Here is a 17,662-nt window from a genome sequence, read left to right on the forward strand (position 1 = left end):
TCGTGGGTGAGCGTGTGACACGGGTATTCTTATTCGTTTATGAAGCAGTGACGTGTGCAAGAACCACCGCATGGCGGACGGGAACTCGACAATATTTACAGCTTCACTGAGAACTAACTAAATGTGATAAGTAAATGAAACTCGACGTAATGATACTGTCACGTGGTGGTAACGTTGAAGAACACAGTAGCAATAATGTGAAAGAGAAAACCAACTTTTATTGGGCGAACCGGTGCCCACAGAAACAGGCTACACTTATGGCACAACGATAGCGGCGAACGCGGTCGGCGATCGTCGAAAATCTGATCAGCGGGTCAAGCGCGTCGGCTTTTATACATCAGTCGTCGAATGTTCCAGAGTAATTGCTGGGACCCGCGGGCCTTCCACAAAGTTCTACATTATTCGCATCGCGCACACATGCAATCAGAATACACAAGGTTCGGTCACAGACAGCGGATGGAAGCATCGATAACATTCCAGAAACTTCCGATACATGCATGCAGGCGCGTTCTGCGCTATGCGATAACAATTGTTAGGCTGTGAAACGTGTCGCCCGATAAAGACAAACAAGTACTGTGTCAATACAGTCCTCTTAGAGGCCAATTTCAGTTTCATTCGTTTCGGGATAGTTTTGAGAAAACAAGCGTTACAGCCGTTTTCTTTATCCATACTCCCTCCGTAGACGGCCATGTGTTGACAGCAGATGGGAATTTTGGAACGTTTGCAACTTCACTGTGAAATAATTACGACAAGCAAATGAAACTCCGCATGATGATAGAGTCGTCTTAGCGGCCAATTTCAGTATAATTTTTTTCCCACGATCTACATTGGGTTGAGAGCTACAGAGCATTCGCGAGAAACTGGAGACGATAACGTTTCCGTGTCGACGTGACGCGTAGAGGGACGTAGTACATCGACCACCGACGGAGAGTAGCTATTAAATCTTCGCTGTAGAACAGCACAAGTGCTTCGTCTACATTTTCGTAGAAGAAGCATATTCGTGTATAGACCTCACATTGGCCAAGAACCTTTCCAGGGTCGCCAGGGAGCCACTGGCCGTATATAAAAGCTGCCATAAAGCGATAGTCACCTTGGTGACCAAATAATAAATATAAAGAAGCACACAAAATATTGTTAAAAATTAAAAAAAAATGATTCACTATGCAATATTATAAATCAACATAAAAATCGTAAAATAAGAAAATAGATTGTGGTATGTGTCTTTTATTTTCATGAAGTCAAGATAATTTTTATCAACATATTTATCGCCATATATACAGATCCGATGGTCATCCACCTTCATAGAGTGGAATGGCTCTGAATTTTTGATGACATGAGGGCAAAGCAGGATGAGTTGATGGCTATTAACTGCGCCCTCACCGCAATACATGAGGCGTTGGAAAAGAAAGTCGCCGATACGGGACATTATTCTCGACTGAATAATGTTCAGATCAAACGCGTTCCTGTCACGCAAAATGAAGATTGCTTTGCAATTTTGAAGACCATTAGCCATGCCATCGATTGCCCTGTTTCTCCCTCTGACTTGGAAGTGGTCCATCGAGTAGCCACGAAGTCCAAAGAAAAGAATATTATCTCTAGCTTTTGCTGCCGCGAGAAGAGCGACTTTGTTCGTAAAGCCCGCAAGACCCTCCTACGCACTGGCCAAATTGGGTTTTCCGGTAACTCTGGGTCTGAAATGTACGTCAACGCCCACCTGATTGTTGATAACGAACGTTCGTTTTCAAGAGCACTAGCTCTTTATAAAGGTAAGTGCTCGTAGCTTCCCTGGACGTACGATTGCCGGATTGAGGCTCGTCAGACTAGCAGCAAATTGGAAACGACAAGACCCCTTGTCGAAACGTTGGCTCCCGCTTTTACCTTGTTCTCGTTTCGCTCAGCAACAGTAGAGTGTTTCTTACGAAGTCCGAAAACGACATATGTGTTTTAAACAAATTCGCGTGCCACTCATCCAACAGCCTTTTTCCCCCCGGTTCTTGTTTTCTGAGCACCTTCGATCTGATGCGTTTTTCTGCTGTCGAGTTCATGTCTTTGTTTCACGACATACTTTCAATTCCCGTAGCCTGCTATGGAATATTGATAGCATTAGTGAATTTATTGGCTTAGCGAATCATTCTGTATCATTCATATGTGTATCTGAAACTTGACTTTCTTTTGGCGGTGCTTATCTATACGGTTTACCGTTATACAAGTCTGAGTACTGTCACCGTGCACCTGATGCTCACGAAAGCTCAGCCATATTGATATCTCCTGACATCAATTACACTCGTAGACTAGATCTTTCCATTCACATTTCATATTTCGAATTGGTTTAAGCCGAAATCGAGCAGCTTTACTTCACACATAACCGAAAGAATATAATTCTTGCTAGCATCTCGTCGCACTCCTTCGTCATTACTTGCCAAATTCTTATCAGCTGTTGAGACCGTCCTGAACAGTTCATCTCTAGCGAAAAAAACATCCTTTTAGTAGGAAATATCAACATAAACTTATTCAATTCTAATGAGTAGCATCACTGCGTATACTGATTGCCATTCAAGGTAGGGATTTGAGTGCCTCTACTCTGAGTAAAACGGCCCCCGCAGACGGCGCTACGGCTTTCTGCACAAAACGCAAACGCGCGGCCAGAGAGAGAGCCAAGACAGAGCCGACAGCAGCGCGAAAGCAAAACTATGGTGGCTCGCGGAAAGGAAAGCGCACCACGATAAGCTGGTTCTTTATTTTATGACGCCAACTTCGACGCTCGTTGCAATGGATGGCCCTGACAACGACACATTAGCTCGCGATGCTGGGCTCGAGTTCAGCGATTTAAGCACTGATGAACGTGACCTGGTGTTGAGGGCTCGCGCTGCCGGCGTCGTTGCGTACTACTACGAAGATGGCCTGTTTTGAAAGGCACTTCACGCGACTTCAGTAAGTCGGCATTGAACTCGTAATCTTCTGGACGAAAGTGCAGCGAGCACACTACGTGATTTTTCGGCTCTTTGCCAGCGCGCTGTGACAGAGGTACGGCACTTAACCACTTCGGAGGGAGAGGTTCACTCGTTGGCACACAGTGATAAGTAACGTTGGATTCGCCGCTGAAACTGCCCTTGGCCAAGTTCCGCGGACCGTTCGCGCATCCCACGACATCACATGGACGCGGCATTCTCGCTGCTTGTTCCAAATGCAAGTTTCACGAGCCAGCCGGACCACCGCAGCACGACGCGATAAATAAACAACTGAAACTCCAAAGCGGGCGCGGCGCAAAGTCGAGCGCGCAGAGTCGAGCGAAAACGAAACCTTTCGATCATCCATACTACTCAAGGGTAACGTCAAAATGTTATTTTTTTTTCTGAGAATCGAATAGAAGTAGACAAGTGGCATTTTCTTCCGTCTTATAATCTAAAGAATTATCTTTTTAATACGAGTAGTTGAGTACTAGTGACAAATTATGATGAGGAGTGCTTTCGCCATCGGGCTAGTACCGGAATGTCGCGGGGGGGGTCTCAAATCATGTCATGCATTTACCTCAATTTCTCGGTTACTAAAGCTCTGTTCGCAATTATATTGACGCCTTAGACATTCTAGAGCATTGCTTTATCGCTTTAACTTGACTTTCTGGTAACCTTTAGTGTCCCTTTAGGAAGGGAAGATTTCTTTTAATGGAAGAAACCATGAGGCGAAACGTCTCATAAGGGCTACACAAGCGCTAATCGCCATATATTTCGGTACTCTGGCAAAGCAGATTGACAAGAATCCATACGTTTAAATGAACGTTTCATCGAAAGCACATTTACACCCACAATGTAAGTCGGATTAACAGATCTAAATTGAACATATGAACTAGGCTTGAAAGAAATATTATAAGGTCTTCTGAGGCTCTCGGTTTCTTCCCCCTGTTCACTTCCCACTTTCAGTTGTTTTGCACTGCTTGCATCTATCTTGATTTATAGCAAGTATGTGGGGGCCTTGCGCCACTTTCGGGCTCAATTCCGCGAAAAGATACACGATAACCGCACTCAGACCAATAGCGCAGGCACGTGCGGAGTTACCTTGCTCTTAAGCATTAAGGCGAATATGGCAGCGAGCACATGTGCCACCCATGAGTCTGGATGAGGACGATAAAGGACTGCAACTTTAAAAAGAAGGGGCTCCCCTCAGCCTCCGCCCCCCCCCACCAAACCTCTTTTTTTTTGTTGAGGAAGGCATACAAATAATGATCAAAATTTTTTAATATGACGCAGTGTAGACATAACTGCAGTACCCGTCTGTGAATTAGTGTCGATGCTTGAGGGGGAAAGCTTGCGTGAAGCATAATCATCATGGTTTCTTTTTACAGCATAATGCGCCTGCTGCCAAAGCTGCTAAGACAACCAATTTAAAACAAAATCCACTGCGCTGACCATCCGCCACACGGACAGATCTTGCTCCATTTCAGGGCGTTATATTTCTGAATCGTTGATAAATTCGAATAGAAGGAATTCCCTAAAGTACTGGTGGCTGAGTTTCCCTAATCTCTATTACTTTAAGGACGTCATTGAATAATCCTATGGAGAATAATGAACATCATATAAGATGGCAGCTTCAAAAAATATGAACGCAACACAACTGGCATAAATGAGAAATAAAATGTCGTATGAGATACACTATTGCAGGAGCGAAATTAAATTATCAATGGAATTGGGCCGATTGCAATCACACCCATAAGAACAAGTTTCGAAGAGATATCTACAGCCGAGCAGTAGCTCAATTACCACCCATCACATTTTTGCAGGTGTATTACAAATTTACACGTGTGTCTTGCTCACCACATGCAACTTCTCAGTGGCCACGTTGAGAAAATAAAAAGCTTGGGTGAAATTCGTTTACCGTTAAAGCTAGCACATTTCAGCATCATTGTACGATTACTGCTTCCTCTCTTTGCACAGATGCATGCTCAGCATCACATCGACAGTGACGACACTTTTGTGCTTCCGTCCGTTATGAAAATGTATTCCGTGCGCCTGATGACTTGTAAGCACTCTTTCACATTAGTCCTGAAATATTTTTGGAGTGTTTAATGCCTGGTTTCTGAGTAAGTTATGTTTTTCCGAAGGAAATTTGTCAGTTTCTCTTTTTGTTGTTGTTGATGGCATGTGATGTGCAAGTTGCTATTGTGTTTCGAACATGTTTGCAATTTGTAAACAAATGTTTCTTTTTAGTATGGTTGATGAATTTTCTTTTGTGCGGATAATGTGTTTTAAAAGAGAATTCACCAAAATTCTGTAAAGAAATTTTAAATGAAAGATATGCAGAAAGGCACTTAGAAGAATTAGACCAAAAATGGTTGGAGACATACCACTACTAAGACATGAAAGTCTGAGCACTAAATCACAAACTGAGTACCTTACCACAACAGCACGCCTGAACACGTCAGTTGCTGGATATTTTACCTTGTGAAAAGTAACCACCACTGCCTACGCTGGTATTTGCATCCCGCTCATTGACAAGAGGCAGGTGAATCTTCATACTCAACTAAAAAGTACAATAATACGTCTTTACAGCGGAGAAAAGTGCTGTCGACACTCGCTCCTTCTTGAGCATTGAACAGACACCGTACGAAGGAAACGTTTTACTTGAAGCCACCTTGGTCATAACTTAAATTTAGGGTAATTTTTTTTCGTAGGAATTTATTCTTGAGCCCTAGTGCGCCGTTCACGAACTCAACTGTTTTGATAGGTCTAATCTACGGCCGAACGAAACATTTTTGGCTCTAAGTTAGACTGGTGGCCGGCTAAGGTTCGTTAGACCATTTGAACTTCGGAAATGCTTTGATGTTCATTTTGAGCCCAAATCAAACAAACAGGAGCGTAAGCATTGTCACAGCTCGGTTGATGGCGGGGAAATTTCTTGCACGGAGCGGCCAGAGGTCGAACGTCCGTTGTAATGATTATATCGTCGCCATATTGTAACTACAAATAATTTAAAAGCCCTTACATTAGTTACCTATACAAACCATGCTATGCTAAGCTTGGTCAATTTAGTAAAGTCTAATTATGCAACGACGCTTCATGGCAGTCGTAAGGCACTGGAATAACATTCGTACAGTTTCACCACGCTAACCTTATGTGTATTCGCGCGTTGAGTGCCTGTTGTGGAAATAATGCTGAAACACACGAACTTGACCCGTGAGGCCACACACAAAAAAAATCTGCTTTGCATTGCACAAGAAAAACGTTGCGTATATTCCCAAATAAGCGCCTGCTGTGAAGCCAATGCTGCAACAGATCCCAATGCTGGAACAGATATTGATTTTCGCATGGAATTCTAATGACTTTTAAGGAAAGAATTAGGAGCACACTGGATAGTCCAAAGGTATGGTCACAAAGGATGTGTAGGAATTTCCAACACTTTGCTTGAGTCAGCACCACCATGCGACGCTCTCCATATAATAAGCCATAGTTCAAGCAAAGAACTGAGTCCAGTGGCGTGTGCCATGTAGTGGCTACACGTGAGAAGGAGATGGAGACCGGACGCAGAGCCCACTTTCATCAAGAGGCTCGGCGACCAGTCAGCGCCAATTTGATTTTATTGTCATGAACAATCCCGATATTGCAAGTGCCCTGTATTTCCTAACACCATCCTAATTTTGGGCAAGTGAAGCTACTAGCAGGTGACATGCGACGGCTCCTCAGAGTGAGCACTGGGAGCTGCTCCAAGCAAGCTCTTCGCCAAGTTCGCGGCAGCGCCTTTGGTACCGGCACACGATGGCACCAGCCCTGCAAGAGCATAGTTCGAGCATTTCCAAGCGCACCAGTTCATATTCGAAACCGACATTAGCGAAGTGGCAGTTGCGATAACAGCATGGACTTGGTATTGAATGTGACGTCAACTCCGTCTCGAACGCCATCGATCGCGACACTGGCGCGACATTGCCGCTTCGTCTGTACTACGTCGAATAATGTTTCCCGACGTGGAATTGGGAGTGCACATTTCACAAAAACCAGCTGACATGAAATAGAGGCCCATATGACATATCAGCTATGCCTTCCAAGCAGTTAGGAAGTATGCACTTTGCAAATGAAAGAAGTCACATTCGCACTACTTGATGAGTATGCTGCGACAGAGTACCTGAATGCTGAAGTTTGAATATGTATGAAATGTATGCTTTCTCGCGATGATATCCGGATTCCATAGTCAATAACCCTTCTTCAGTCTAGTACTGAATCGTCGGTTAGCCACCGCGACACTATTTTACAACGAAACATAGAACTATCAAACAAATGTGCCTTCCTTCGAAATTTTTCGCCAGAATATACGCCCGAAAAATAATGGACGGTATAGGCAAAACAGGCACTATTACAAGTGGCGTAAAGCTCTGATGGTCAGATAACAGAGCAAACAACATAAGGATGAGCTAAAAGCGAGCAACGGAGTGTTGAAATGAGGCCCTTTCCCTGCGACATTTAGTCCTACACTGCGTAGTCGAAAGCACGGCTAAGCAAAAGTGTCACAGCTGAAGAAATGCCTGAACTGGAATCGCACTCGTTTCTGAGCCACTACGACAGTTGGGGAAAGACGCAAGGTAGATCTAGCACAAGCTTTTACTCAAATATTTATTCTGTGTCGTCACTGAAACAATGAATAACGTGTTCTCTGAATTAAGTACGTGACTTACAGGAAAGAAATGTTTACATGTTTCTACATGTTAGCAAATCTTGCTATTACGTGAAGTCCTTCGCACTGATTTGGCATTCGGCAAAGTTACCGTTCTTTTGCATCGAATCAAATTTTCAGGTGCAACTAATTGATGACTATTCATATCACACGGTTGTGCAGGGGCTGACTGCGTAAACAGCAAGACATTCTCGGATGTTGTAGAGGTTCATCATCATCGTCGTCATCAGTATTATCATTATCGACAGCAGCATATTAAATGCACACTGCCGCGTGAATGCTTATCACAATGATCTAGAATGACTCCTGTCTTGCGGCGTCATCTAATGCCATCCTATGCCTGTCAATTTCTTAAATTCATTCCCTTGCCATTCATTTAGTAACAGGCCACCAGTTATGTTCTTCACGTATTACGCAGCCTGCGCAGGCGCGCTATAACGTAAGACTATTCCAAACTTTTCTATTCCAATTCTGCAATCAGCCCTCCGCGATTGGTCAAAAACATTTTTGGACCATCTCCAGTTCCTCTGTCTGTCACGCGACGTCAAGAAACCGCGATAGGTCCCCATCTGATATGACGTGTACAAACTGATTATGCATGATTTTACCGAACAAAAGAGAAAATAGTTATTTCGGTTTTGACGCCTTTTTGCCATTAGCCCTCGGTTATTGGTTAAAAGTTTTTGGGCTGCACTCACTTAACCTGTCTCTCACGCGACGTCATAAAACCGCAAAAACTCCCTGCGTCAAAGTGACGTGCCCGCATTAAAGATGCATTAATATGCCGAACAAAACTGAATTTTCTTCTTAATAGCCGCAAGCTGCCCCGTTCCAAAAGGAACAAAAGATGGCTACCGTCGATAGCTCAGGCACTCGCTGCTCGCACCTGCCAGAGACCATGGGTTTATTTGCGTGTAATAAAACTTTTTGCATGTCCGTGTAACGTTTTCGGGCACTTTCGGCCCGTTTGCGACCTCGTTCGGCCAACTTTTCTTTGCTGAGGATCCGTTTTAGCATCATTCTTAAGCTTCCGCTGCATGCCGCCGCGATTGTCGACGAGCAACCGCAAGCTAAGGTCAGGGAAGGCGGACCAATCGCCGACGTCGGCACCACCCTCTTCATCAGGTTATCAATTTTCAGTGCATTGGCTCGGCCCCATTGAATCCCTCTCCACTTGAGCGGGCTCCTCGCCCCTTGTCAGCCAATTAGATAAGACAAGCCGCTCAGTGTAGGTTATGTTATTCGATTTTGAAGAAAACAAGAATGACCTCCTATGAACGAGGAGAGCGTTTGATTCGTCTGTTCAAACAACCCTGCGGGTGACTGCCCGATGCTTGCGTCAGCGGTTACGCAAATTTCACGTCAGGAGATTGGAATAAAAACATATTGGAATAGTTTTACGTTATAGGGCTCCAGCTCCATTTTTTGTCTTAATTTCAACTAGAATATCGGCTATCCCCGTATGCTCTCTCATCCACACTGCTCTGTTCCCGTCTATTAAAGCTACGGCTATCACTCTTCGTTCCGTTGCTCTTGCATGGCCCTTAGCTTCTTCTGTAGTTTCTTTGTTAAAATATTTCTACCCCCATGTCAGTACTGCTAAAATGCACCGATTACAATCTGCCACAAATAATTATTGAAGAATTCGATTAGTTGTTTTCAATTATAGTAGAATCTCATGATTACAGTCTACCGGTAAAATTGAATTATCTCAAAGCATCCAGCTTGAAATTAAACACTTTTGCACATTTTTATGGAACACGTAAGACAATGTACCTGGAGTCGTATTCGCAATGACGACTAAGGCAGAAAACTTGCCTTCAAAAATGTTCTCTAGAAATGCAGTTCTGGAATAAAAGAAGCAAATAAGTGACACATCATTTATTGAGAGATGGTCTTAAGCTCACAGCCAGAGTGCTAAACTGAACATTTTTTTTGTCACAAGTGGCGCACAGCGTAAACGTTTATTCTTGCCTTGAAAATCAGCCACGCGAATACCGACTCTGTCTGCATTCATTCGGAAGTCAAACGTCGATCCCTCTGCAAAGACACGGCCTAATTATGAAACATTATAAGGATCATGTGACATGCACCAATGATCGACACGTTCATTAGGCAAACTACTTGCTTTGATGCACACACCATGATTCATTATTTCAGACAAGAGCTTCCGTAATAAATAAGCGGAAGGCTTTCCAGATGGTGTTGGCGTCTCAATCAACGCGCCCATTTTAATTCAACGCGACTGTCACGAATGTAACCCGTGGAAAATAGTTCATACTAGCTCTTTCCACCGTACAAGATGTGCTTAACGTTGTGGTGTATGAATTATAACTTGTGAAAACAAATCGAATACGAATAGAATAATGATGATACCGAATCGGGAATACGAATGCGAATTGAAATAGTCTTCGAATAGTGAGACAACTTCTTTCATTGCACTATTACTCGAGTTGCGCAACGTTTTACTTGAAACGCTGTGAAATTTCAATCAACAAAAAAGGAATGTTAGAACGCTATGCCCTAAAATGAGATCCTATATAAAAGTGACAACAGTATTCAAAGTGCTGTTTTGTCACTATCTTTTGAATGCGGGAAAAATTCGAATGTTTAACAAAATCTCAGCTTTACGAGCAGAACGAGAGTACTGTACTGCGGAGAGTGTGGTCAACAGAAAGCTCCGCTGACAGAATACGACACATAAACCAATTTCCTAACGTTCTTATAATAATGTCTGTTTGGTGGCAGGTGAGCATCGATATCGCAAGAGCAATAAGCAGGAATATTGCACCGACATCAGCACTGTACAGGAAGTGTTATTAAAGCTCGGCTTATGCGTTAGACCACTGTTCGCCAAGGCTGTAAACGACAAAAACGAGCCACTTATGTTTTAGTTTTTCCCAATTATTTGAAAACTATTCGATAAATATTTGATGCGTTGAATATTAACTCTTGGATTCCAGCACCGAATCGAATAAAATTAGATTGGGCTCGTTATTCATAATTTTCTAATGACCGGCCACTCCTAGAGTGTTGTACTGAAAATACGAGGGGAAAATCTGGCACTATAGTGTCTGCACGTGCCACCAGTATGTGGCTGTTCATCCAGTATTGGAATGGCAAACAATGCAATGATTTGCCCAAACATCGTTCTCACGCTTTCAAATGACCTTGTGGATTCATACATTAGCCTCCTTAAAGCTAATTGTTCAATAGAAATTCACGTTATGGCGATATTTAGTCTAATTTATCCTCTAACATCGGTAACTCGATTTCTCTTTAGAACAACACGAACAAAAGTGAGTGATCAGGATATCTCAAAAAGATCTAACGCATAACGAGTGTCATTCAACTTGATCCAGATTTGGCGATATGCACAATCGAAACTTTTGCCGTTGACTGCTCTGCCGGAAATTACGCAATGAAATAAATTAATACGGAACGTCTAACACTTAGCGCTACGAGACTAGCAGATAACATAATTTAATCATAAATAGCAACAAAATAAGCCGCAATGTGCAAGAAACGATTGCAGCACTAGTCGTGCCTATTATGTGAAGTTGTAGCTCATATCGCTCAGGAATTAATTATTTTAAAGTGGAGTATACTCTACCTCCATTATCACATAGTACGCCACGAGCACATGGTCCGAAGTTTCCGCGATAACGCATACAGTGGTGTGCGCGACAAATTTGTGACCTGAGAAATGTCACAACGAAAAAAAAAAACGATATCCCATGCACGCTGGAGTGAAAACGACGAACTCACGTTTACCTTAACAGAATTCATCTCCGGCTGTCTAAACCTTTCCGTCAGTGCGCGAACAAAGGCATCGGCTCACAAGCACATTTACACCAATACTTTAGTGGTCGATTTTGTTACGTACATGTTACAAAAACATGCAGTGTTAAAACGAACTTTCACCAATCAACAATTTGCTGCGCCACAACGTCTTTTCTTTTCTTTTGTGGGGCGGAGGCACCGAAATGAAAGAACGCAAAGGAAAGCACCTTGGCCAGAATTGAATGCCAACTTTGGGCACTTAATGTGGCTATCTAATCAATATCGACGAAAAGGTGAGACGCTTGGGCCACAGATAACCATACTAATACTACTCGGTATCCTACACCCGCGAGGCAGAAGACTTTCCGGAGCAGTTGCAATAACATCGAAGTGACGGTGATACCCTCAAGCGAAGGCGTTGCAATTCGTCGAGTACCCACAGTGATGGCCGCGAGCGATCATCGCTTCTTTTTCTCGTCTGCTGGCCAGAGAGCGTCCAAAACTCTGAGGCCAAAATCCACTCGGCCAGGGCCAAAGCGCGCCACGCGGCGGTCGGGCCAACAGGAGAAAAACGCATGCGCTCTGGCTGGCTTTGGCAGCCCGCGGGTAGCGAACACAAGAAAATTGGAGAGGCTGAATGAGTCCTCGCGAATAAATGTCAAAGTAGGAAAAAATACATAAGCACATAGTTAACTTTGCTCGCTTCATTTTCTCGATATGGATGCTTTGGCGCAAGTGAAAAAAAAATGTTGATATTCTTTTCTGTGACATGACGCCACAAATCACCCACCACAACTCTTCGTTCCATCGGTCCTTGTTTCGTGCTTTGTCAACTTGTCTGATAGTGTGTTGATTTCGCCTATCTCGTTGTATGGTCCGATTTACTACTTTAGAAATGTCAATGCAACTTTGATGTCAAATGTTTATAAGAACATTAAATCCACAAGGTTCCGGAATCGAAAACCTAAAGCACGACTTTAGAAATGTCAATGCACCTTTCACATCAAAAGTTTGTGAGAACCAGGGTTGCCAGATGGGGCTATTATTAGCCAAATCGGGCTACTATTTATGCGGGTTGGCGTAGAAAATTTCGATTTGGCCACATGGCTATATTTGCGCTATTTTTGTCTTTAGGACTTCCGAGTCCTGAGGAGCATGTCAAGACACAAAATTAGAGAACTCTGGTTTTAGAAAACCCAAAGATCATTACTGCTACAACAAAGATATCTAGGCAAACTCGAAGGCTGTGTTTTTAGGCAGTGTCGGTTCCTGGAGCATGGTGTTGTCATGGCTGCCATACGTCATTCCAGCGCCAATCTCTCTTTTTTTTGCGTATTTTCCAGCTGTAGTGAATAAAAAAACGGGATTCGATATGCATAATCGGTGTTTGTGCTAGTGCTACGTCCATAATTTGTTTTTTTTTAACAGATCACAGTGATGGTTGGGAAAGAGTGCGAGCCAGTTGTAATGGTATATATACGAGGGACGTTCCAAAAGTAAGTTTCGTCATTTTTTTGAAGAGAAGATGGTACAGCAGGTGAAATTGTCGCCACAAGAGTCCACGCCAGTTGCTGGTTTAACTCGGAAAGACCGCCAGCGGAGGTCGAACGACGCATGCGCAGAGCGCCGAAGTAGAGAGAGTAGCAGCAGACCGGCGGTGCCCGAGGTTATTCGAGTACAAATCACAATGGCAGACAGACTTGTGCTGACCGCGTAGTCTCGAGTGGAAGTGCGTGCTGTTATCCGGTATGAATGCGCACCTGTTCCCTGCATTGAAAGCCGCACTCTCGGAACGTCACTTCCAAAACAAAGCTGATGTGGAGCAGGCTGTGCGACAATTCCTTGCATCGCAGGGCACCGGGTTTTACCTGAGTGGTTTCTTCAAACTGATTGCAGGCTACGACAAATGTTTCAGTGGCGACTACGTGGAAAAAACACTGCCATGATGCCATGGTGTATCTCATTGGCAATGAAGTTTCCGTGTGAAAATAAATGATAAAGCTTACTTTCGGAATGTCTATCGTATAGTGTTCTCCTGACTTCCTATTCTGATGTATAATGCTTGAATTTGTTAGACACAGGGGTTTACTTTGTACTTCATGACAGCCGGGCGCGAGATAGAAAATCGATTTTGTGTGTTCCCTAGTGGCATTACATTCTTTTTTTTTTCAAGCCGCACTGAAAGTAAAGGTATACAGCCCCCTCAGAAATTTGTCAACACACACCTTCGTACCTGCATTCACAGAGACTTATGTACACGTTTTCACATTGCGCGAATCTTGCCAGCGAATCTCTGCTTAAAAAAGTTGGAAGGCGCGTAAGCTTCACCATTAAGAATGGTACGCGATAGCATTCAATGATTCCCGAATGCTTCACACACTTCCCGGTAACTGCAGCTTATGTAACCGTAATCTTTACCGGGAAGCACCGGCGGCGAACGCTATGCACGAAGGCGAGCTTTGTCGTTCTTTTTTGATGGTGTGCAAGGAACCGAGGGGTCCGTGCGATTCCTACTGACAGACCTCGAGCGGCAGCTGGAAAACGCTATCTCGTTTCCGCGTAACAGAATTATGTTTTCTCGTATATTCAAATTACAGTCCGATGCTCTCATATCTGTAGGTTGTGTGTAAGTCGTACTTTACGACTTGTCTGCGTATTTTACCTTGAGAAATTCAAATAATTCGGTAACTTCCTTGCGCCACGTGGAGGACCTGCGTGGTTGGGTATGCATGGTCCGAGATTCTTTTTGCCGAAGCGACGTCCGACGCTGGACGCCGTGCGCCGGAAATCGACGCCGGAGTTTCTGTGACAGGGCTCCCTTAAGACAGAACCCCATGAGCGCAATTTCGTGCGCGACAGCGACGAGCAACGGCTCCGAGCGACGGATTGGGCCATCTCGCGAACAGGTCGCTCGGTCTTGTCGCGCGATCGCTCGGTTCTGCAAATCTAGAATTCGTCGCTCGTCGCCCGGAAGTGCTATGAGCGACTAGCCAATAGTAGGCAGCCGGAACGGGATGTACATTAGTGACGTACTACCGGGTTCCTCACGTGCGCGCTTCTCAGTACACAAACGGAACGAGCGGAACGAGCGAACTATCGAATTTTGATATGTAAACGAAAAGAAACTTACTGCAAGACCCTTCAGAAATACTTTATGTTGCTTTGTACAGCCAAACAAATCAACTTAAATAATTATAGCAAGTGCCTCGCCAGGTTTGGCGCTAACTCGATCCCTAATACCGGCAACACTGGAGAGCCGTCGCGCGAAGCGGTCGCTCGCTTGGAGTTTGACTTCTGGGGACGATCGAACGCGACAGCCATCTCCATTTCGTCGCTTGTCGCTGTCGCGCTCAAGGTCGCTTCCATGGTGTTTATACTTTAACGCTATCGCATTACTATTGTGCAGTTCAACTCTCTTCGATACTAATACCACCTGGATGATTGCCAGCACCGTTGTCTAAGTGGGGATTAAAACTATCAACATTAATTCAACTCTTCAGGTGGCGCTGTGGCTGGTAGTTCCATGCTACGGGTGGGACGTCCAGCGTCGTCCTGTAATCCAAGCGCAGCTCGGGTGGTTGGTCCAGTCACAGGTGGATTTCCCCCCGTCCAAATGGATGGGGCATCACGGTGTGTGCATAAACCATGTGGCCTAGTCTGGAGGAACACTTGCGTCTTGGCAGCTGAAGCCGGAGGGTGTGGCGACCCTCTGTAATCCAGCTTATAGGAGGCCGTGCACGTCGTTCAATGGCAGATAGTAGCACAATGCTAGAGCTGGTGCCTAAGGCCGGGGATGGTTGCGCCTCCTTGTAATCCAACCATAGAGGCCGACACAACCATCCGAAAGGTAGGTTAGGGATGAGAGGCGAGGTACGTCTAGATCCCAGGTGTCATGACAAGCTTGCCATCTAAAGCTGGGGGACCTTGCGAGTCCCTGTAATCCAGCATATTCGAAGTTGCGTGAGTGAAATCGAGAAGGGTTGCATGTGTGTGCCTCACCGAGGGGCAGGAGATTCACACAAGTGACAGGTGACTTCGCTGCGAGAACGGGCGCTCTCGTTTAATCCAAGCCGGTGATTAGGATCAAGGAAGCGCTGCCTGTGTCGAACCTCGGAGCCCCCCCCCCTTCACTTTCCGTGGCCGCCACGGGCAAGACTGTAAAGTGCCTAGGAGGGCGAGAAAGTGAAACCAAGCCTTTGTGATTGGTAGTAATACCGTAAGGTGACTATCGGGAGCTTCTTATTGTCAGGACTCTGGCCTCCTGTCATTGATTCGGTAGGTCCTCAGAGGAAAGGGTCGGCGGTCAACCCACCCATTATAAATATAAGGGGAGAGATTTCTGCCCAGCAAGAGGTCTGGTGTACAAGGGCATCACCAAGCTCGAGGACGCTACGGCGCCCGGCAGAGGTGCCTTTCACGCGGGGCATTACGGAAGTTATCGCCCCCGCCAACTCGAATACATGGGTTGCCCACAACACGACCAGTGAGGTGACTGTAGTAGGGTGAGCCGTCACGCTCAGTGGTAGGACTTCGGTCCGGCGATGACCCAACGTAAATGGGAACAGTGCGTACAGCTCTGGCTAGCGACCCGGCCCTGGGTGGCTCGGTAGGTCGACATGTTGGGCTGCACCCAGTATGGGCGAAGGTCCTGGGAAGGGTGCCTGGCCCTGACCGAACCATATAAGGTCGGGACGAATCTTTTTGGCGGGCCAGTACTTCTTGTGGCGCTGTCGACCGCCGTCCGGCGTCAGAAACGGACTTAGCGATTTCTAACAAACCCATACGGGTGCAGTGCGGCGGCGCAGATGTCAAAATGCGGAACAGATCAGAACGCTCGCCGTGAACAATAGCTTTACGTCAAGGTTATCGCAATATATAAGTAGGAGAGGCATCGGCGTAAAAACAGCTGTGTTATCGACGGGGCCTACACGTATAGTTCGTACACCCGAAGAACAACATGCGTACGAGGAGCGCCGGAGGAAACAGCAACGAGAATGTAAACGGTACCGGCGCGTAACGACCACCGACGAAGAACATTGTCCCGATGCTGAACGAAAATGACAAGCGCGAGCCCGGGCAACCATTCCACCCTGTGAAGGTGGAATAGCAGTGAAAGCACTTTGCTTTTTTGTTTGAGAGCTTTGACTGTCGTCAGCTTTCGCTGCCATTCCATCTTCACAGAGTGGAATGGTTGCAAATTTTTTTTGTGTGTGCCCTAGTCTTTCGGACTGTACTCCTTCTGCCAGACTTTAATAGTCATTTGTCACCAAGTATTTGGTTAGTTTTAATTATTCAAAAATAACTAATAGTTCTTTTTTCGAATAAGAATACGACTAGTTAGTATCTAATATTCGATTCATATTAGAAACTGCGAAAATTCGCCAACCCCTACAGCAATGAGCTTCTACAGACCACATCGAAACAACGTGAGTGCTGCAACCTTGTTAGTGTGCTCTCAATACAGGTGCTGGCGACGGAGGAGAAGGAGCCCTGGGACCACCTCGGGGCCTAATGGTCAACACAAACGAACCGAAGAGGCGGGGCTCAACAACCGTTATGACGCTCCCAGTTATGACGCCTCCGGCAAAGGCAGAGAACACTTTCAAAACTGTAGTTTGGGAACAACGTACAAAGAGAGAGGAAGGGAAAGTTAAATGATATATCTGGAGAGGTTAGCCAAGTGTCAGACCTGGCATACTACTCCAGATGAGGTGCTGAGGGATGAAAGAAAGCTGGTACGATAAGAACAAAAACGAAGCACATGATTCACACTAACGCATTCACTAACACAAACGCTCTAACACAAAAGGTGTTTACAAGGCCTAATTGAAGCCAGCCTCCCGTATGACTGGTATAAACCCTTTAATGTAATAAAGCTAAGCGTCGCCCGCATTTTTTGTTGATTGCGACGAAGTGATTGTTTGGATACTGAAGAATTCGTTATACCAAAATTGTAGCTACAAAAAAGCGCTAAAAAAGATAAAGATTTAGATAGAGATAACTGAATATAGTCAACATCTGCTGCAAACTAAAAAAAGAACCCTCACTGTATACTAAGAACACGACAGGATACTGCATATGCATACTCTATATCCTGAATATTGTTGTTATAGTAAAAAAGAAGACGAAATGGTGTGCCGTTACTTCACGCCATTTCGCGGCTATTTCCAGCGTAACAACTATAAACTAACTGATGCGGAAACGTCATCATCGAAAATAAAAT

General features: G+C 44.9%; 1 protein-coding gene across 1 annotated transcript in view; it reads right to left on the reverse strand.

Annotated features, from left to right (window-relative positions):
• LOC142590426 (hemicentin-1-like) overlaps nucleotides 1-17,662 on the reverse strand; it is a 158,799-nt gene that overhangs the window by 91,375 nt on the left and 49,762 nt on the right. The window lies entirely within an intron of this gene.

Source organism: Dermacentor variabilis, chromosome 1 (genome assembly GCF_050947875.1).
Source record: "Dermacentor variabilis isolate Ectoservices chromosome 1, ASM5094787v1, whole genome shotgun sequence".
In the NCBI taxonomy this organism is placed as follows: domain Eukaryota; kingdom Metazoa; phylum Arthropoda; class Arachnida; order Ixodida; family Ixodidae; genus Dermacentor; species Dermacentor variabilis.